At 31.2% G+C, this 22671-nt stretch overlaps 1 long non-coding RNA gene across 2 annotated transcripts in view; it reads right to left on the bottom strand.

The window, feature by feature from the left end:
• Nucleotides 1-314: 314 nt before the first annotated feature.
• Nucleotides 315-22671, bottom strand: part of LOC127724308 (uncharacterized) — a 30985-nt gene continuing 8628 nt past the window's right edge. The window contains exons 2-3 of one of the 2 annotated variants that reach the window (XR_007992441.1): nt 21328-21530; nt 315-2361 (exon numbers count right to left, since the gene is read on the bottom strand). This is a non-coding gene — a long non-coding RNA (uncharacterized LOC127724308). The remainder of the gene's footprint in view (nt 2362-21327; nt 21531-22671) is intronic. The other variant, XR_007992440.1, reaches the window with a different exon arrangement.

Genomic DNA, 22671 nt, shown 5'->3' with positions numbered 1-22671 from the left:
CTCTGAACATTTTTTTTAATATATATATGAAATATAAATAGTCAACAAGAAGAATTTGAAAGATACTTGACACTAGAAGACGTCTACGAGTGGCTTGTTTGTCAGAATATTAGCATTGAAATTTACAAAGTGATCAAAGGTAAATAAAACATTTTTCCTCTGTTGTTTGAGTAGTTTTCTTTTATTTGTTTCTCCTAAATCCATGCTAATTAGAAGGAGTTTAACCAAACTTTTACATAGTTTCTTATCCAGAATGCATTATATTCTATGCACCAGCATTTAAACAAAACTGATTGTGAAGAAGTGCATGCATGTGAAAAATATAAAGTTTATGTATAAAGATACATGTTAAAGTTACATGTAAGTAATGTCATATTGCAATTTAGATATTATGATACCTAAAAACTTTTGAACATGTAATCACTAATCTAAAAAAACTTTAACACTGTGTTTTTACAGTTATTATTTGTTACTTTACAGCTAACAGAACAAAGTAAAGTACAAATGCTTGTAGCAATTGATAATGAAGACTCCTCCATAAATACCTGTTTTGCTGTTGGTTGCGGAATCAATGTTGACTAGAAAAGGAAGCAGACGTATCTTACAAAACTGTTATATTTTCACTGTGTATTGGACCTCACAAACCTCAAAAAAACTTCAGCTGTTGTAATTCATAAACCAATATGTATCAAAAGATAAAATTAACAGATAAAATTCCCCCAAAAATATGAATTCAAACTACTAAGTTTCAGCATGGAGTAAGACGGTTAGCGCATTTATTTATTTGTTAGTGAAGCAGCAACTTGTAAACATGTTGTAAGAAGGCTAGCACATTAATGTGTTAATGAAGCAGCCACTTGTTTACATGTTGTAAGAAGGCTACCACATTTATTTGTTAGTGAAGCAGCCCCTTGCATACATGTTGTAAGAAGGCTAGCACGATAATTTGTAAGTGAAGCAGCGACTTGAATACATGTTGTAATAAGACTAGCACATTAATTTGTTAGTGAAGCAGCCACTTGTATACATTTTGTACGAAGGCTAACACATTAATTTGTTAGTGAAGCCGCCACTTGTATACATGTTGTAAGATGGCTAGCACATTAATTTGTTAGTGAAGTAGCCACTTGTGTATATGCTTACAACAAGATACCGGTATGTATTCAACAAATTTCTGATGGTGATAACAGTTGATATTCCTCTTGAAAAACATTTATAACCTAAATGAACTCTTCCCAGTTTAACTCAAAATGTTTCCTATCATCATCCCAAAAGAATTCAAATCAATTTAAGAAATATTTTATTTTATATATGTTCCAAAATAAGTATATTTGATTTAAAGGAAACTTCAAAATAGAAATTATCTAAAATGCACAACCTAGTTATGTGCTTTTTTTCCATTTTACTGTGTTCATAATGTCAAATGATTTCAGCGTTGAATAAGCTGTTTACATCTACCACTCTGGTCTGTGTTCAAAAAATGTTTCATTCGCAATGTTATAACATCTTTTTTTGTGAATACAAGTTTTTGAAATCTGCAGCAATTACTGGATTGTGGTCAAATGTGGCTTATAACATTTCAATATACCTCAAATATTATATTGGTTAGATAAATATTACATATGTAAATATTATGTGAATAAAATAACACATCAATCGCACAGTAAAATTTCATTTTTTAAGAAAAAATATTCATTTTTTTTTTTTATCTTGATATATCGTTTTGTGGGCGTTGAAGCGAATTTTGACTTCTTTATCCTTTAACAAAAGTGTGACAAAATCGTCTCCATCTTTATATCGTACAACCTGCTTGGTCAGCAGAAATTCCATCAAAAAGTCGAGAGCATTTGTGGTAACACATTGCAGGGCCAAACAAGCAATAATAAGTGGCTTCATTTGTTGAAAACTTATTGCATATCCCAAAGTGCACGAGAAAGCTAGATGCTCACAATTGTTCATCAGTAGATTGTAATTATGACCGACATCAGGATTATCTTTAAAGTACTGGGCAACAGCGACAGTTGCATGTCGTGGAAATCGTTTCAAATGAGGTGTATATTCGTTATATTTAACAAGAGCAGCACCATCATTTAAACTAAACGTCCTCGTATTCTCTTTTATCGATGCTTTGTTGTAGAGTTTGGTATTGATATTGCCATCACCAGTAAAGTGAATAAGTGTGATTGTTCCTGCTTTTTTGTCAAGTTTTGAGACAATAGCATGATGGGCGTATACACCTAGCTTGCTAAACTTATATGATCACCTTCGCGTAATTCCGATAAATCAGTGATCATTTCAGATGGCACGAACTCCAATGCCTTTTTAACACTATCCACAATGCTGTCTTGTGCTTTAACGACACTGAAAATATAATTGTAAACTAATGTATAGTTTGACCAACCAAATGATTATATGTCATGTTAATAAGGTTTTCAAATATCTCTAATTTTGAAAGCAAAGACATTATAAAAATAAATAGACAGGTAGGAGCGAACTAGTGTTCTTCTAATTAGATTTGAGTATTGTATGTAAGATTTTCGTATCAACAAAACTACAATTATGCACAAATAACTAAAGTTTGGTGAATAATTAGGTCTTTTCACTTTTCCGTGGAAAGACCTTTTGATTTTGTTTTGATTATTATTAAAAAAAAATTCTTCCGCCAAATTTTGTTTCTTGCGCAGTATTATTGTTTCACAAGATGACGCTTAGATTTTTGTATATGATATCTAACACTTTATACGCTTTTAAAACTGACCCTGTTTGACCGAATACTTTTTTTTGTGAGAGTTATCTCCCCGAACACTGTTTTTCTTTTATTCACTACTCCGTCGAAACCGTAAAAAAATACGACAAAATTGATTTACCAAATTGCTAGTTACATCTTCAGGATTAGGATGACCATTTTGATCTAAGCTATAGGGAGATTCCATATGAGAGTTATTCCCTCTTTTGCATTTGGCCCTAGAACACAGTTCTTTTGTAGTGCATTTCTTTAAGACAATAAATTCAATTAAAAAATCGCACCTGCTCCATCTCAAAAAGATGTTTACAGTGTAGTGAACTACTATTGGGACAAATAATATTAAAATTATAGAAACTTCTACCAGCTCTTACTCAAAATTTTGACAATTCTGTGTTAAGGGGGTCTAAAATTCAGATTGACAGCTTCAGACATACTACTTTTTGAACTTTTTTAACTGGACCAAATCACTACTTAACATAAAGATTCAGCACCCAAATTTTTTAACATGTAATTTCATCCCCCTACTTAATATTTCATGCATTAAATATCAAGAAATAAATTTGGAAAGTTTATAAAAATAAATGCAAGTTAAAACTTTGCATGGCCTAAGTTTAGAGAATTATGAAATAGTTGGCCAAGTTTCATTGCCATAGGACATATATTATAGAAACTAGTGTTATTTTAGTATTAACATTTGGATGTTTAAATCAAATATTTTCAACTGTCAAGATTTAAGCCTAACAAATTTAAATGTTGCAAAAATTTGCTTTTTAAATGCTCTTGAATATCATATTTTAAGTATTAAAAGCATCTGAACACTCATTTTGTTTATCAGTATTATTACAACTATTCCAAAGTCAAATTTATATGAGCCTATGCTGAAAATAGAGATTTTCGAATTAAGGTAAGCCTTCCATAAACATGCATTTTTTTCAACCAATTTGAAGTTTTTGAAGTTTTTTAACCATAAAGTATTCATTCATATATATTAAATGTACTTTAAATGTAGAGAAAAGTTACAAAAAGCATTCCACATGAGTATTAAATGGTCTTAGGCCCTGTAATACTGAGAATTATTTAAGAGTCGATTTAGGCCGTAGCCCATATTTACATATAAAAATGCACACAGAAGCTATAAGAAATGAAAATTTGTTACTTTTTGCTCATTTCTATGCTAATGTGTCATGTTACAAGAAGTCTAATTGCAAAAACACTCTTGTATATAACTTTTTTGCTGACAGTATGGTCAGATGACCAGTTTTTCACTTTTCAATGGAAAACTTGCATGTAGTTTTATTCTCAATTAGCATATATTTGGACCACTAACTATCCTAAAGAAGAAAATTATGTTAGCATATGAAATGAATAAGGTGTACTGATCATTGTAAAATGCTTTTTTAACAGAATTAGTGAAATATTTGTGATGGACTACAGATTTTATGTACAAAGCTCTTCACATTTCACATACATCAAACAGGCCGTTTAACAAGGGTCATGAATACGAAATATTATGCACATTTTTTCTGTGATAATCTACTTTTCTCTAGATTCAGAGTTCACAAATGGTTAATTAAATTTGATTTAAGCATAGAAACACAAATATCAGGAACAAAAAAGATGTCAGTTAGAAAGTCAACTACCTCTTAGGCATAACCTGCAAACTGCTTTAAAATGCGTATTTTAGCCGTATAATGCCAAAATGGGACGTTTTAACAGAATTTCTGTCAACCAAAGATGTTAATCCTTTTTACTCTTATTGAGTTCAACAAATTGAAACTAGCGAACCATTCAGGAAAGTTGCCAAAGTACAGAATCTACATTTACGGAATCCATCTCTTAGGCCCTAGAACACAGTTCTTTTGTAGTGCATTTATTTTAGAGAATAAATTCAAATCAAAAACTCGCACCTGCTCTATCTCAAAAAGAATTTTACAGTGTAGTGAACTACTATTAAGACAAATAATATCAAAATTATAGAAACTTCTACCAGCTCTAACTCAAAATTTTGACAATTCTATGTTAAGGGGTCTAAAATTCAGTTTGACAGCTTCAGACGTACTAATTTGTGACCTTTTTTAACTGGACTAAATCACTACTTAGCATAAAGATTCAACACCCAAATTTTTTAACATGTAATTTCATCCCCCTACTTAATATTTCATGTATTAAATATCAAGAAATAAATTGGAAAAGTGTATAAAAAAATGCAAGTTATACACTGTTCACACTAGGGACTTTATTCGTAGACAACGAAAACCAAAGGACGATAAATGTGTCCTTGTCCATTTGATATAAGATATATGCATTTCTAACTGGTAAACCATAAGTGATAGAGACCTAGGGGCTTTGGATTTGAGATCCTTGATAAAAAAAAAAGAGAATTAGGTCAAGGTCAAAGGTCAAGGTCATATTCCAAATTTTGATTTTGGCTTATATTCAATTTTTTTCAAAAACCATAAAAGATATTGACAACATATTTTTACTAAACTGTTAGCTACACCATAACGTAAGTCATTTATTTTGGTTGAAATGGTACGCTGACATTTATTAAGAGTTTTCGCCCCTCATATATATATAGAATTATGCGTATAGTGATATTACGCATTAACCATACATATTAGAGACCTAGGATCTTTTGTATTAATGTCTTTGATTTATGATCTTGAAATTGAGGTCAAGGTCATTAGAATATTTGATGTTCTAGATTTTGACATTTGCTTTAAATTCATATTAATTTTATACATCATAAAGCCATTGGACTTTGTGCATTTGGTTACAAGCCATACCCATTTGTATGACAATGAAAAGGCAAACCGGAAGTGACCTTGTGTAAACCGGAAAGGACTTTATTTTGTACTTATTTCACGTAAAAGTACATAAAAATTATTTTTAAAGCAATGTCAAGTAAATGGAAGTTTTAAACGGAATTTTAATATTTTTGTATTAAAATAGATCTTTTGGGGTTGAAAGACCTTCAATTGTTCTCTGAACAATTGGTTTTTAATTGAACATGACTGATTGTTGTAAAAAAAAAAAAGAGGCAGACGTTACTAATGTGAAGATCGAAAAACCACTATTGGTGGATTACACATGCATGTATATGTGGTTTTACTAAATTTTTACTGTATATGAACTCATTTCCTTTATTTTAGAATAATGTGTGTAATATTAAGTTTGTTATCAATTAAAACTCCATCACACTGCAGAAGAGATGGTGGAGATTAATGTTAATATATGCAGCAGGTAATGATTCACCTGAATTCTAATTATACATTTGTAAGTACCCAAAGGTTGACCGATGAAGCAAGATATTATTATCTCAGTATATGTCAGGCGTACCGGAAATCAACATACGATTTTAGTTGGGTTCTTGCTGCTCATTCTTTAATTGTTTTGTCTCGCCTGGGACTGAAGTCACCGTATGAGAGACATACTGATTACTATCCAGGGGCGGCGTCGCTTTAATTTATTGTATAATCCTTTATACATCAGAAAGTTTGAAGACCTGGATGCCTCATACCTTATATTCAGACAACTATGCTACAAAGTGTTCGCCGTTCATATGTTCTTGTCATTGACTTTATTTTGATGGTTCAACCACTGCTTAAAACATATTGTTTCTTTGTCATGAAAATTGTTCACTTATTATGAGTAAAGGATAACTATATTTGCTATATGGGCTCCCCTTGCAACGTATAAGTACCGACAGCCAGAGTTAATCTAACCTAGCCAGTATTTAACAGATTGGTAATCAGGGTTAAAGGGTCACTATCTATGAGATATAAACAAAAATTTTAAAAATCGTTAATTAAAGTGAAATAGTGTAACACATTTAGCTTTATCAGCCCTTTTGTTTCAGTTTTGTCAAAATAAGCAAAGAAACATTGCTGATGAAATATTCACTTGCAAGATAATAATTTTATTTCAATAAATCCGTATTCATGTGAATTTCAATTGAACCTCTCAGTAAGAGATTGGTTACGCATGAACTAAACTAAAACTAAGCTAATAAAAGGAAAAGAATGTCAATATTGTAAATGAAGCAAGGTTAAACCATTTGGTTGACTGATTCGATTAACAAAAACATGAAAAACTCGTTCTTTTATCAAAAAAAGTCAGATAAAAACTGTTATTAACATATTGTTTTAACCTATAATATGAAAACAAACTGACTAAGAAAAAATGCACGATTTCGCATCTATGTCTATGTTTATGGTTATATAGGGTCATATATCGGTAGTCTTCGTAAGGTCCAGCGACGAATGATTAGATTGCGTCTAGACGAAAAAAACACAAACAATGAAAAGACATAAATTAATATATTTGATGCATCGTGAATGGTTTATTTAAGACATTTTTTTTGTGTATAAGTTTTAGTTTGTTAAAAGTCAAATATGAGAATTAGAGTCCAATCGGTGAACATGAGTTTGACAGCTATTAGTGCCCCTTTACATTTACTTGATTCGGTCCGTTTATCCAATACCATGAGCAGAAAGTAACTATGTCTGGTATAGAGGATGATATTAAGGGGTACATGTCAGTCTGACAGGTTTCATCTGAATTTCACCTCATTTTCATGGTTCGTTGGTGAGGTTACGTTTTTGTGTTACGATCTGTTTTTCAAGTTCTTTAAACAATTGGTCAAGTGTAGTTAGTATATGGAATGATTGTAAGGTTATCTTTTCTGTCTGGTAAGTATAATTTTACCTGGAACCTATTTTCATTGTGTATTGGTCAATTTTAATTGTTTGCGTTTTGGGTTGTTTTTCAAATACTATTAGCAGCAGGTCAATTATATTTCGAGTTTGAAATGATTGTAAGGTTAACATGTCTTATCTGGCGGGTGATATATGACTTTAACCTCATTTTCATGATTAATTGTTCATTGGTCTTTTTTTGTTTCAAATTCTATTAGCAGTAGGTCAATTGAAATTTGGTGTATGGAATTATAATTATATGTACATATTTGTCTGACCGGATTTATCTGTCCTTAACCTCATCGTCTTGGATTTTTGAACATGTTTAGTTAATGATTTTAATTTGTAATAAAACCTTTCTTCAAGACTTTCAACATTTAGTCAAATGTCAGTAAAGCAGGTGAATCATTTACGCGTGTGCACTATTGTTGTTTCATTGGAAGACTTGTGTTAACTTTTATTTCTTACTTTTCCCGTATAAAATACAACCAAGTTTGGTCTAAATGATGAATCAAAACTATTACCACGCTCTGTGCATGCTGGGATAATGTTTATACCTGTAAAAAGTATTTTCAAATACAGTATTGAAGTGCATTATTCCTGAAACGTTTCACAATAAATTGATTATTGCTTTGCAATTAAAAGGCAATTGAAAAGTTATTGACACAACACTTTTCCATTATATTGAATCTAACTTTTTTGTCATTAACATTAAAATTTCCCGAGAATCGGAGAAAATACCTTAAATGAAATTATGATGTTTTGTATTCAATTTTCAATATATAATTATAAGTCAGTTTGAAGAAGACAAAGTCGTTGAATTTCCACAAAACAAACACATGCACAAAATGTGACATTTGTTATAAAGGTCCATTTACCACTGAGCAAACGAATAAAAAATAAACGTGTATTTCTTGTAGTAGTCTTTAGCATTGTTATTGTGATCGAGTTACAGTGACCGCGAAATGTTAAAGAGATTAATTTTTAGTTGTAAAATGTCTTGAAATCGTTATTGTCAAATTTGCATTATTGTCCATCGTTAAGTAATAACTAAAAGCAATAAATGACCTTATGTGTCCGAGATTCCAACTTAATTAAAATGTACTGTTTCAGTTTGACCTAAAGTTTTATGTTACAAAAAGTCTTAAAATGGGTAAATATCTTTTGTTCAAATCTTAAAAGTTTTTGAGGAGTGACGAGAACTATTGAAACAAAATTTTAGAACAAGACTTTGACACGCTACCTTCATGACCTTTACTTCATTTTCTTTTTTGTTGGTAAAAGATCTCAAATCTTAAATCTTAAACATTGGGTATCTATCCAAAATAGTTGCAATTAGAACATAATTATAAACTTACTGTTTACAAAACTTTGCATTTTTGAAATACTAAGGCTTTTATACAGTAGAAAGAGTATACATTAGTTGTATTTGGAAAATATTTAGACATTTTTGGTCCTCAATGCTTGTCAACGTCGTACATTATTTAGCCTTTTTAACTTCTTTTTATTCGAGCGTCAATGATAAGTAAACGAAACGGGCGTCTGGCACAATACAAAATATTACATGTATACATAGTTTTCTTAAATGCATTTAATTTGTTATCAAAATAGTTTCCAACATACATAGAAAGTAAGCTGGCAATATTAAAGTCTTGTTTTCAAATTCTTTAAATAATTGAAACAGGGGTGGGGTATACAATGTACTGTAAAGAAAAACTAAAAGTATATGCAGTGATTTCTTTTAGTCTTAAATTCTGAAAATTAAGCATTGTTATGAGAAAAAGAGTTTTAGAGAGTTTTCTATTTTAATAAATGTTATTGTATAGGTTGAACTTTGTAAATACAACTATTTCTCAAATCACGCCTCTTTTGAGGAGATATATAATTGTTATAGATAACTTGATTTGTTTACGTACTGGTTCCGGGATGTATATATCTATACGTCATCTCATCATAGAGAGATAACTTTGGACTGTTAACAATATATAAACATATTGCTGCGATGAAACTCGAACTCTGAAGTAGGCACAAAGTGGAAGTAGGGGTAAAACAGAATTTAAGCATAAGTTTAAACTGTAACAAGCTCAGGGCATATACACGTTGAAAATTTTCCGCGCCACCCTAAGTTTAACCTTTGAATAAATAGTAGTGCATATCAGCTTTCCATTCTATCGGATATAATTTTGTTTACGAAACTTCATAGTACAAGTGGCACAGTTTTAGCTGCAAAGGGAGCTCCTATGGGCAATTGCATTGTCTATATTTACAGACATGCAACCTATATTGGGTGAAAAAAAACATAGAATTTCACCAAATCTGGTTTTATCTCAGATATTTTAATGAAATTAACTCAAATAAGAAGTTTGATAAATATTTCATGAAGATTGAGAAAATCCTGGGGTCTACTATGATGAAACAGCATATATTCATTGTTCACAGTATACATAGTTTACTTTTAGCCCTGAATGCAAAACCAATTCATAATATATGCATATTTGTAACTTAAATTGTTATAATGTAAAATTGAAAATGGAAACGGGGAATGTGTCAAAGAGACAACACCCGGCCAAAAAAAAATAACAGCCAAAGGCCACCAATGGGTCTTCAACACAGCGAGAAATCCTATAGCCGGAGGCGTGCTTAACAAAAATGTGTACTAGTTTAGTGATAATGGACGTAATACTAAACTCCGAAATATATAACTGAACTAAAATTAAAAATTATACAAGACTAACGAAGACCAGAGGCTCCTGACTTAGGACAGGCACAAAAAATACGACGGGGTTAAACATGTTTTATGAGATCTCAACCCTTCCCCTATACCTCTAGCCAATGTAAAAAAACAAACACCCAGCAATACGCACAGAAAAACTCAGTTTAAAAGAAGTCGGATATCAGAATAGGTTACAAAAGAAAATAAGTAAAATGACAATGATACATTAATTAACAAGGAACTACTAGCAGTTACTGACATGCCAGCTCCAGACCTCAAGTTAAGTGCAGACCAATCATTTCATAAAGTTAAAGCACGTTAACGCCGCGTGCACATATTTCGTTAGGTAACTTCAATTTCGCGTTATCTATAATAACGTCAACGCAATCACAATGTAAATCTCAATTGTCTACCCGAGTAAACGCTCGTTTATTCTGTGTCCGTTTAGTCAGTAGTAAACGAACGTTTACTTCAGATTTCACCAGTTTATTTGTACGTGCACTTATAAATAAACGGGCGTTTACTACAGATTTCACAAGTGTATGTTTGCGTGGACTTGATAGTAAACGCGTATTTACTTATTATGCATGTTATGTAAACTATAAAATAAACTTCATGTTATTTGTACATTTTTTTTTATTTTGTAAAAGTGACTTTATCTCAATAATTTACGTATATGTGTTTAAAACCGTAAAAATTAAAAAAACATTTTTAATTTCGAAATAATAAATATCCTAACCTGTGCAAGAGTTAACTTGCAGCAGACTTGTTGACTGCTTTCCAAGTTAACTTGAGAAATTTTAAGCAGACAAGCAAGTTATGTGGACAGCTCTGCTCCTGACCAGACCTATGGACAGGTCAGCTACTCACCAGAACTATGGACAGATTTGCTACAGACCAGACCTGAGGACAGGTCTGCTTATGACCGATTTACATGTTTTACACTTTTCATATTAGACCTGACCTTTTATTATGTAAGCAATAATCGTATTGTTTTTTTTTCACAGTATAGCATATTACTCTATGTATAGATATTATACACATTACATATCCTTATATACATTGAATAATGGCTATAAAATTACACACTCACAGGCAGCTTGTAATATATATGTTCCTGCATGCAGATATCATAAAAGAAAGGAAAGGTTTGTTTTAACTAGAAAGCGGATAGAAAGGTTATCCAACGCATCGGATTTTTTTTTTTATATAATTTTGTTTTTTGTTATATTTGAGCCAGTCTGAGATGTGAAAACTAATGAATTTTGGTGATGATTCAATTATTTGAATAAAAAAGGACATGCTTGCACTGTTGATTGGTGCAGAAAAAGAAATATTAATAAGCCGGCCATAAACATGATAAATATCAGTAACTGTACACCAATATGTATGATTTGATTTTGATTTTTTGGTGTTTTAACGCCACATTTAAGCACCGCTTTTGGGCTATCTTGTGGCGGCCATTTTTTATCGGTGGAGGATGCCGGAGTGCCCGGAGAAATCAATATATATGTGTACATGTAAAATTATGTTGTATACAGTATCATGAGTAATTGGTCAGCGTTATTAAAGACAGGTTCAACTAGGTTATGCTTCAAGAAATAAAATGTATGACATATCGTACAAAAACTTGGTTTCATGCCGTCTTACATTATCGCGGCTTTTTCATCTAACAGTTAAGTATTAGTCAATTAACGCACGTTCCCTACAAACATCAAAAGTATGTTTACTTTTTACCAAAAAAGAAGACAATGTTGTTCCACGTTAACGCAGAATTGAACGCGAAAGTAAACGACCGTTTACTCTTTAAAAAATTAAAAGACGCGCCGTTTTCGCGTAAACGAGGTGGTAAACGCAAAAGTAAATTCCCGTTTACTTTTTATGTCTACTGATATTTCTGAGTTCAAGCAGAGTTAATGTGGCGTTTACATGAAGTGCACGCGATTTAACGTCGCGTTACCTTTTTCTGCCCGTCTACATGTAATGCTTGGTCTGCATCCAACTGTTAACTGATTGAAAGATTGTGTCGTCATAATCTGAATATCAAGCACAATCCTTCCCGTTAGGGGTTAAGTATCATACCAGCATGACATATATGAGAAGAAGATAACCTGTATCATTCCAACAATTGATTTTTTAATAAAAGTGTTTATTTTCGATGCAAAGACCCTATTAGGGAATCAATATTAAAGCCAAAATATGCCATCTTTAATGACCTGGCAACTGTACTGTAACTATATCCCTTCGTCTGTTTAAATGTTTGATTTGCTTTTGAGATGATTGACGAGATGTTTGTGCTTTCATTTTGTTAAAAGTATTACCTTAAAAAATTGGATGTGAAATACCTGAACGTATAAGATGTCTGTATGCTGATTTATATTTATGAATGATGTCCTTGTACTGATGATAACATTTAGTAATGTTTTAACTAGTTTGTGATATCGAAAACCCTGGGGTAATAGTTTTTCAGTAGAACATATATTTCTTTCGTTGAAATCTAACGCAGGCAGGTTAATGCAGTTTAATAAAAATTGTCAATGATTTTCGGTGTTTGCATCGCAATCTAAATCTGATGTAATTTTCAGAACTTTTCGACACGTGATTGGCTAGATCGTTACGTCGACGTCAATTTTGAGCTTGTCACAAACAGCTGATCGAGCACCTTGTTATGATAGAAGTCACTGTCATCAGTCCAACAAAAACACGTTAATATAGAAGTGTGTTGCTTATATTTTGAGGTAAGTTTTTGAGTAATTTTAGCCTTCTACTGCCGAGCACCGTCGATATTCATTTCAATCATGATTTAGTATGAACGTAGCTATAATCTGTAGAGAGAGCCGCATTGTTTACTTAAAAATGGGGTTATTCGTTACACGTTTCGCTGTCAACTTCACGAGGGCAAATATGGGCTCTTAATGGTCAGCAATAATACAACGTAAGGAGTGAAATTTGTTTAAAAAGTTCGAACACCATGCCCGCCAGCTTTCTTCTTAATTCCCCCCTCTCCCCTTAATTTGTCTCGTATGCATGTCATATAATTCGAGTTTATGTTGGAGGCAAAGATCGTTTAGGTATATTTGAACATGAATCTTCAGATTTACCTGATTGCGCAAAGCAAAATTATTTCTATAATTTAGGTGTTTATTCCAATTAATCATATATACTACAAAAAAAAAACAAAAAATTATTAAAATATACATGTATGCATAGACGACTATATGCATGCATCATACACATGGCTATGACTTGCCTGCATTCAATGCAATTGCTTAGGTAGGCACATGAGATGTTATATGTGAGAAGTATTATTTATTATCATGGCCATAATTAATAAACAACTTTTCATTTATGATTGTAAATCTGATACTATCATTTTAAATCATCCCTTTTAGTGTACATTAAAATTTTTGTCTATAATAATTTGTTTATTTTTCTTATGTTTATAGTCATTAGATTATATTAAACGTTATTTGTATTATTGATTCACTATAAAAATGTGTATCTGAAGTCTATGTTTCTTTGTGTAGATCTCTTCAAATTTTGACAAGCATGTTTTAAAACAATTCACATCAATCTTAATTATGTTTATTTACAATCTGGTGTGTATAAAATTAGTTTGAAACCTTTCAGTAATTATTGAAACTTCTTTTACAGATTGATTCACACCTGGCACATATAAGTTGACATGTTAATGCCTAAAGAGTGTAGTTTCTTTAATATCAAATATGACGTCTTCACAATGTAAGTATTAATATTATAAAGTATGAGTATTGCTGGGGTCCCTCAGTACTTTATCTTTTTTTTTTAAACCATTTCCTATATTCTTTATCTATTTTGCTCATTATTCTCTATTCTTTGTATTTTAACACCCCACTATTCTCTTTTATTATTAGTCATTTTTATAATCTTTAATTTGTTAGCCCTTTATTCTGCACTTTTTGCCCATAAGGATTATTATCTATTATCTAAAGACCATCCAGACCCTCAGGTTAGGTGTATATATAAGTTGTCTGTTGTATTGAGTCAACACACTCAATATTAATTCAGTCATACTAATTAATAACAAATTGGTCAAGCATTGTGATGGGTTAATAAAAGTTGAAGTAAGTTGCTTACAAACTTTACTGTACTTTTACAGAAAATTCATGAATTAAAAGTTCATTTTAAATCAGTGTAGAACTTTTTGTCAAATTTACTTTTAATTCAATAATAGTTTAGGAACACACAATTTAAAAGTAATCAGAGAAAATGAGAAACCACTTGTTTGATATTTTTTAGATCTATAAATGAAAAGAAAGTGAAATGAATATTTTAAAGATAAACGCTTGAGGACATATAACAAAAATATTAACAGTGCTGAATATGAAAGAATCCCATGCTACGTCACATTTGACTTTTGGAATTTAGAGATTTTCAGTATGACAACAAAAGGATGGATAACATTACTGTTTAAACTGACTCTGGAACATTGAAGACAAAGAAAAAAAGTATTACACCAGAGGAAATGACTGTTCACTCCTTTATTGTAAGATCAACACAAAATCGGAACTGTTCATATCATTATTCGTCATATGCCAGTTATTGATATCATTTTGGATAGATATACATAAAACTGTGAACTGAGTTAGAATTATAATTCAAACTTCATATTAGGCAGGCTGGTAACTGCATGTGCTTAGGAATATTCCTTTCATGTTACATGTGAAGTAAGACAAGTTTAAGAATAAAGAATTTTAACATATGAAAATCAGCAGTATGATATATTTCTACATGTATTATTGATCATGGAAAACCACAAGAAAGTATTGTATGCATTATGATAAGGATTTTCAGTTTAATGTGACATACATGTATACAATGCTTTAATTATTAAGTTTGAGAAAACTATTTGACTGAATGAAAAGTAATCATAGTTTTTATGAAACTTTAGAAATAGACGTATGCATGATTATGTATTTAATAGTCAATTGATACTCATAATGTACTCTTGAAGAAGTAATGGCTTTCACATACATACAACTTTATTGAATAAACAAAAAGTTTCATCTCTTTAAGGAAATCTCTTTATTTTATTTTTTTTCTATAACAATACATAATAAATCCAAACTGTTTTTATCTACATCATGTACATGACCTATAGTATTATATTTTTTTCTGGTTTTAACTCTGGACCAATGCATGGACCTGTTTTCAAATTTATTAATTTACTATTCAAGAGACTGCAATGAATGAATGATGCATCCTTTTCAACAAAAGAACATAGCTCTAGTATACTATCTATCTAAAACTGTATTTTATCAAAAATAACTTTAAAAAAAATTTTATCAGGGCTGAGCAGATTAATATTTTTCATGAAACATGAGTTTGATAGAAGGGGCTTCATACCTCCATACACTGGTGCTTGTTAAATGTGTTTTTTTTTCTTATCAGGAGAGTCATTTTGTTTGAGAAAGACTTTTTTGTCGTTTGCTACCTCGTTATCTTACTAGTCCTTGGTCAATTCTTAAAGTCGTAAAAACCCTAAGAGAATCGAAGTTAGGAAAGCAACCAAGTTAATTTTATTTACAATCGGCACATATGTGGAGTTAGAAATGAGCATGGGGTTACGAAAGCTCAAGATTCGTGAACACCTTCAAGTATAAAATCGAAAAAAATAATATTGGTTTACATCTTTAATGTGCCCATTTCAAGTCAAAAACTATCACAATGTCGTTTATTTCGTTCCCGGCACTTTGGTACCATAAAAGGGAATAATCGATCTGAATCATTTCAGTGTTTAAATGTCGCCACAAAAGATCTCTTTAAAACTTGGCTTATTTATTCTTGGAAAGATCATGAATACCAATTTTGCTGTTTCTTGTTTTTAAAATGAATACAACATTTTCGAAATTGACAAGAAAGTTGATTTTTGGTGTGTGCATGGTTAGATTGTATGGCACTTCTGTTATTTTTTAATACAAAAGGGCAAATTTAAAGAAAGAAACAACTGTTACGCGAAGATTATATCTTTGTCAACTAAATACAACTATATTTTCATTCATTGGTATAGTTCTTTTGGAGTGTGCTGGGCTCTTGAAGTTGAAGATTCACACGCCATCTTTGAATGTCGCCCGTTACCATGGTTACAAGGTGGGTCTGTTCTTAGACACCAGAAATTAAAAGTTTGGATTATATAATGGATGTTTATAATTAGTTTAGTGTATGAAAGTTTCTAGACTAAAATTCAAATTTCGATGATTTTTTTTTTATGAATAAATAGCCGATTTACTCAAAAACAGCATTAACCTACCTGCGAATACGTTGTTACAAGCACGAACAAGTTGAGATATATAAACACCTCAAGATGGTGACAAGGAAACGTCACCATCTAAAAATGAATAATTATCAAAAGGGAATGAAAAACCATCTCTTTTATCATAAATTTTAGTATTAAGCTTCCCGTTAATGATATAGATATTAAGAAGATCCAGGAAAGGGCAGTGTTCATTTTTAGTATTAGTTTTATTTAAACTAAGTTCAAAAGAATAATATCTTTAGTGTACATACTTAAGTCATCACTATTGAGAACCAATATATCACCCAAATATCTAAAAAGTAATATTAAATTTTTGTATTAGATGTTGTCTTCATTTACTCTACACTAGAGTTAATGTGAACCTAGACATTCAGTCACAGGACTTCAAATATTTCAATCCTTTATGGGTTGATTTAAAATAATTATATAAGTAAGCAATAAATGTGGTTGTCAAATTTGATATATGCTTTTTTGTGCTTCTTTGTTAAATATTTGTTTGTTTTTGTCCTGATTGAGACTGTGACACGGTGATGACTGCTGTACCCCAATTTTGACAATTTTACCTATTATGTCTGTTTTGTTCGCGCATCGTTGTAAATTTAATGGAATTTGATGCGACTGTCGTACAAGTGAGATGTTTAGCGCTATAAAACCAGGTTCAATCCACTATTTTCTACATAAGAAAATGCCTGTACCAAGTAAGTAATATGACAGTTGTTATCCATTCGTTTGATGTGTTTGAGCTTTTGATTTTGTCATTTGATTAGGACTTATATCTAGAAATTGACTATGAGGGTCGAGTGAAAACAAACTTTACGACAAAAGAGATGATTTCAGCTTCCCAATTTTGACCTTTTAATTTTTAACCAAGACTTCCAAATGATGCAGTTCAAATCATCACTTCGTATATTTTACGGACGCCATCACGAGTTGGTTGACCGTTATGGAATATCCGTTATACAGATAATATCGGATATGTTCCTTATATAGATATAGGAAGATGTGGTATGAGTGCCAATGAGACAACTCTCCATCCAAGTTACAATTTATAAAAGTAAACCATTATAGGTCAAGGTACGGCCTTCAACACGGAGCATTAACTCACACCGAACAGCAAGCTATAAAGGGCCCCAAAAAATTACTAGTGTAAAACCATTCAAACGGAAAAACCAACGGTCTAATCTATATAAAAACGAGAAACGAGAAACACGTATGAACTACATAAACAGACGACAACTAATGTAATCAGATTCCTGACTTAGGACAGGTGCAAACATTTGCAGTGGGATTAAACGTTTTAATGGTATCAAACCTTCTCCCTTTTCTGAAACAATAGTATAACATAACAACATAGAAAAACACACTATAAAATATGTCGGAACTACAATCCCGTTTCCTTTTCAAGAATGTGACCTATCGAACTAGACTATTTACAGGCTTTGTAAAAGCATGAGCAACACGACTTGTGCCACATGTGGAGAATCTGCTTACCCTTCCGGAGAACCTGAAATCAACCCAAGTATTTGGTGGGGTTCGTGTTGTTTTTTTTAACCCTATTTGTGACACTTTGTTCACGCATCTTTAACAATATGATGAAATTTGATGCGACTGTCGTACAAGTGAGAGGTTTAGCGCTATAAAACCAGGTTCAATCCATCATTTTCTCAAATTGAAAATGCCTGTACCAATTCAGGAATATGACAGTTGTTGTCAATTCGTTTGATGTGTTTTATCATTTGATTTTGTCATTTGATTAGGGACTTTCCGTTTTGAATTTTCCTCGGAGTTCAGTATTTTTGTGATTTTATTTTTTTTTTTTTTTGCAGTCATTGAAACTCATAGATCCTTTCTAAATATTATTGGTGGGGTGTTTGGTTATTGTCTTGGTTTTAAACTGTAATTTTCTAAATCAAGTAAGTTGGTTTCAAACTTTTTTATATATATTCTAATTATAATAAAAAAGACCACTGGATTATAAACTTAAATCGACTGACACCATTATGGCATAAAGTTATATCAGGCTTAAGTTAATGGTGAAAATTGTCCAGTACCCATAAAATATATCTGAAACACTCAAAAAAATGTTAAATAACATTGACAATATAAGTCACCATTCAGTTTTGAGATTTTTTGATCACCTTGTTTTATTTTTATTTTAAAGGTGATATATATATATGTATGTATATCGATTTGATAAAAATGGTGTTGAAGGGAAATTTGTTTTCCAATGTTATATTGAATACATTTTAAATTACAAATTGTTCAAATTTCTAGCCAGGGGTTTTATCTGGTGTTAAAAGCAGTTCCTGAATTGATTAGATACAATAAGTAGACAAAAAAATAGCTCTGGGTTGTTTAGGTTTTTAACCAAATTTTAATAGTTTCATAACAAAATATATCTTTCGAGGTGGAAAGACCTTCAATTGTTCTCTGAACAAATGGTTTTTAATTATCATTATAACCATATTTAGGTCTTTCTACTTTTCTGTGGACCTTTCCACTTTTCTGTGGATTTAAATAAAATAAAATTTGTCGGTATGTTTTTTAACTTATAAACCGTTAACCGTATAACCCTGGGATGTTTTTATCTTAGGCCCCTAGATCCTAACTTAAAAAAATGAGGTCAAGGTCAAAGTTCAAGGTCAAGTTCTCAATTTTGACTTTTCCTTGTTTTTGGCATTTTCTCCAACACTTTATAAGATATATATAAAAGAAAAAATGCAAAATGTTTGCTTAATTGTAATGAAGATATGTTACATTTGGTCTGAAACAATCTAATGACATCTTCTAGGAGTCACTGCCCCTCAGAAAACCGGAAGTAGTCGTTTTTGCACTTTTTTTCATGAAAGAGTACTCGGAATCCATATATTTTGTTATATCAATACATAGATTTTTGGATTCTGTATGAATATCAATATAACATAGTATATAAAGCAACTTGATACATATTAACATTGACACTTTTGTTTTGTAAAACCAAGAATTTAATATAATGATAACAATACGAAATAATGAAAAATCTTAGCAAACCTTTATAACCTCAGGCTTTAAAAAAAGGAAATGTATTTTAAAGTTGCAGAAGACAAATATTTTAATTAAATTTGAGTACGTCTTGTCGAAATTGAGGACTTGGCATACAAGATGCACTCAGTACAGGAGTGTTTTACAGTTAAAAAGATAACCCTATTAACTCGAGTACTACTTAGCCTGTCAATTCGAAAGGCTAAGTTTTACAGATGAGGATATTGTTATTTTCAATGGATGTTATGTAAAATGTATTACTTAATTAGTGTGCCCCAAGGAGGATACATTACTCTAAAGACTACCCCTAATCAGAAGAAACAAAATATTATTTTTTTTTTAATTTTCTCTTATTTCTTTATACATTACATATAATATATCCCAAATTATAATAAGTAAAGATATATTTCTGATGTAAGGTAAAACAATGTCAGTGATTAAAAAACGAGTTATATAACTATAATTGTATGTAATCATGAGACCACGGATTTGTATAGTTTATATTACTATACAAATCCCTATTGAAACCTGTGTAGTTTTTATACGGGAATTTAGGAAAATCAAGTTATAATAATAATTAAAACACATGCCAAACAAAAAGCACCTTTATTAAGTTAGAAGTAGAAGTCTTTTTTATTTAACAAGACTCAGACTTTAAAATTAGATGATATAACTATCTCCATGTTATACATCTGAGAATCATGTAAGGATGTATATAAAAATCTTTATTTTTGTGGCGGTGTCATGTCATTTAAAAAGAAAACTACTTCAACATTCAAAAATATAAAAAGTAGAGATTATTTAGTCGAGTATGGTTCACACTGGTTGAGTATTGTTTATACCTTTGTTCGAGTATCGTTCAGATTGTTAAAATAGATCGAGAGCTGGTCAAGTATTGGTCGAGAGTACAGGTGGAAAATGGATAAAGACTGTTTCAAACTGGTCGAATAACAGTTTCAATAGCAAGAAAAAGGGCCAAGTAAAAATTAGTACAGTCGAGTATAGTTAAGACTTGGTCGATTAATATCAAGTAAATTTCAGACAAATTCAGACCGGTCGAGTAAAAATCGGTACAGTTGAGTACAAATATAGGCCATTCTAGACTTTAACTGGTTTGAAATGTTACGTACTGGTTCATAGATAAGATCTCTATGTTTCATCTCATAGAGACATAACCTTGGAATGTTACCAGTGTAAATGCACATGGTAGGCGGTGGAATTGAATTCTGAGTTAAACATAAACTGAAGGAAGGGGCAGTGCAGAATATTAGTATAAGTTTAAACTCTTAGAAGTTCGGGGCATATAAATGTGGAAATATGCCACATAGCCCTATGTTTTGACCTATGTTTATTCAGTCTAGAATGGCCTATATTTGTACTCAACTGTACCGATTTTTACTCGACCGGTCTGACCGGTTTGAAAATAAAAAGAAGTGCATGTCAACTTTTCATTCTATGATATAATTTTTTATGAAACTTAATAGTAAATGTCGCACAGTTTTCGCCGTAAAGGGAGTTCCTTTGGGAAATTGCATTGTCTATATTTACAGGAATGCGACCATTATTTTGCACACATGCAGACAAAACTTGGTTGTCGATTGTGACCAGTCTTTTTTTAATTAATACTCAGGATATGAAAATTTTCAGTAGGGTTTTTGTTTCTATTTTCGAAACACAAAATAAATATGTTTGTTATTTTTCAGATCTATACAAAATGAAGTATCGCAAATATACCCAAATACAACGGGTATACACTGTAAAACATTTCATAGACACATCAACTGCTCTTGTACAAAACATTCAATTATACTATAAATATAACTGTTAAAGATTAAACATCAAAATAATTACTAACCTGAGAGGGACGATGCAGAATGTACATCTCCTAATAAATTTTCCAATTGGATATCGGAACATGGTTTATAAAAGCTACAGAGTCCTCTTAATATTCCGTCGGGTAGAGAATAATAGAGCAAATGTTATTCACAATTTGCAGAAAAGAAACCAATCTGTATTAACTAAAAGTATGTTCTGAAATCTCCTCGTGCTTATCTTAACCTGAAATAAATAACAGGTAAATTCATTGGTTAAACTACCAAGCTGGATCGATATTATCAATGAAAATAAATAGAAAATCCTTTTCAGCCATTGTATATATATATATATATATATATATATATATATATATATATATGTATATATATAGATTCTACCACTGCATCGAGTGTGATACGATATTTATCCACTCGAGACAGTTAAATTTTCAAATTTAAAACGCGAGGCTCGCCGAGCGTTTTAAATATTTAAAATTTAACTGTCGAGAGTGGATAAATATCGTATAACACGAGATTTGGTGGTGGAATCTGTTTCTCTAATGATTTTCAAACAAAACGCAGGCAAATTTATTCCTTCTTTTCGAATGATCTGCAAAAAGATGTGTTCTTTCTATGTGACGTCATCAGGCATGGTCGCCTTTTTTCATGCCGTCACAATAGAAAATTCAGAGGAAAGCAAGAAAATTCGACGTCATAATCGGATTTTAACCAATGAAGAACTGAGATCAAACGAACCACACGTTGATTAAATTTTTTTTATACAATGGGTGCAGAAAGGGATAAATTGACGAAGAATTAGAGAAATATATATATATATATCGTATCATTATTAGTATAATAGTATTATTTACTTGTCAGTTAAAGAATTTATAGTTTGATAGTTATACATGTAGTCAATTAGTATTTTTCATTTGTTTAGTATTTGGTAGAAAAACCATATTTGTCAGTCGAATATACAGGTGGTTGAATCCCCGTGAGTATCCCCGTCAGTGAAATCAAATTGGAGCAATTCTAAATATTACAAGAAAGAAAAAATATAGGCTAGGGATACTTGCTGAGGATAGGCCTAGGTCTACATGATTATAACCGAAACACCTCTTTTAGTATTAGAAACACAGACCAAAACTGGATTTCTATTCTAAAAATACACAAACAATAATACTAAAAACATGCAAGTGTGAATTTCTTGAAAAATATGAAAATAAATGCTGGAAAATGTATTCCATAACAAGAAATATTTATCATACACTGAGTTTCCCAGCTCTAAATTACTCTTAATGTATGCAAATAGAAAATAGAATCAATGACGAAGGATAATAATAAGATATACTGGATTGGTCCTGGACCTAATCGATTCTAATATA

This window comes from Mytilus californianus, unplaced genomic scaffold, assembly GCF_021869535.1.
Source record: "Mytilus californianus isolate M0D057914Y unplaced genomic scaffold, xbMytCali1.0.p SCAF_14, whole genome shotgun sequence".
Taxonomy (NCBI): Eukaryota; Metazoa; Mollusca; class Bivalvia; order Mytilida; family Mytilidae; genus Mytilus; species Mytilus californianus.
Note: the sequence above shows the minus strand (reverse complement) of the source record. Positions and strands in the feature narration are given on the sequence as shown.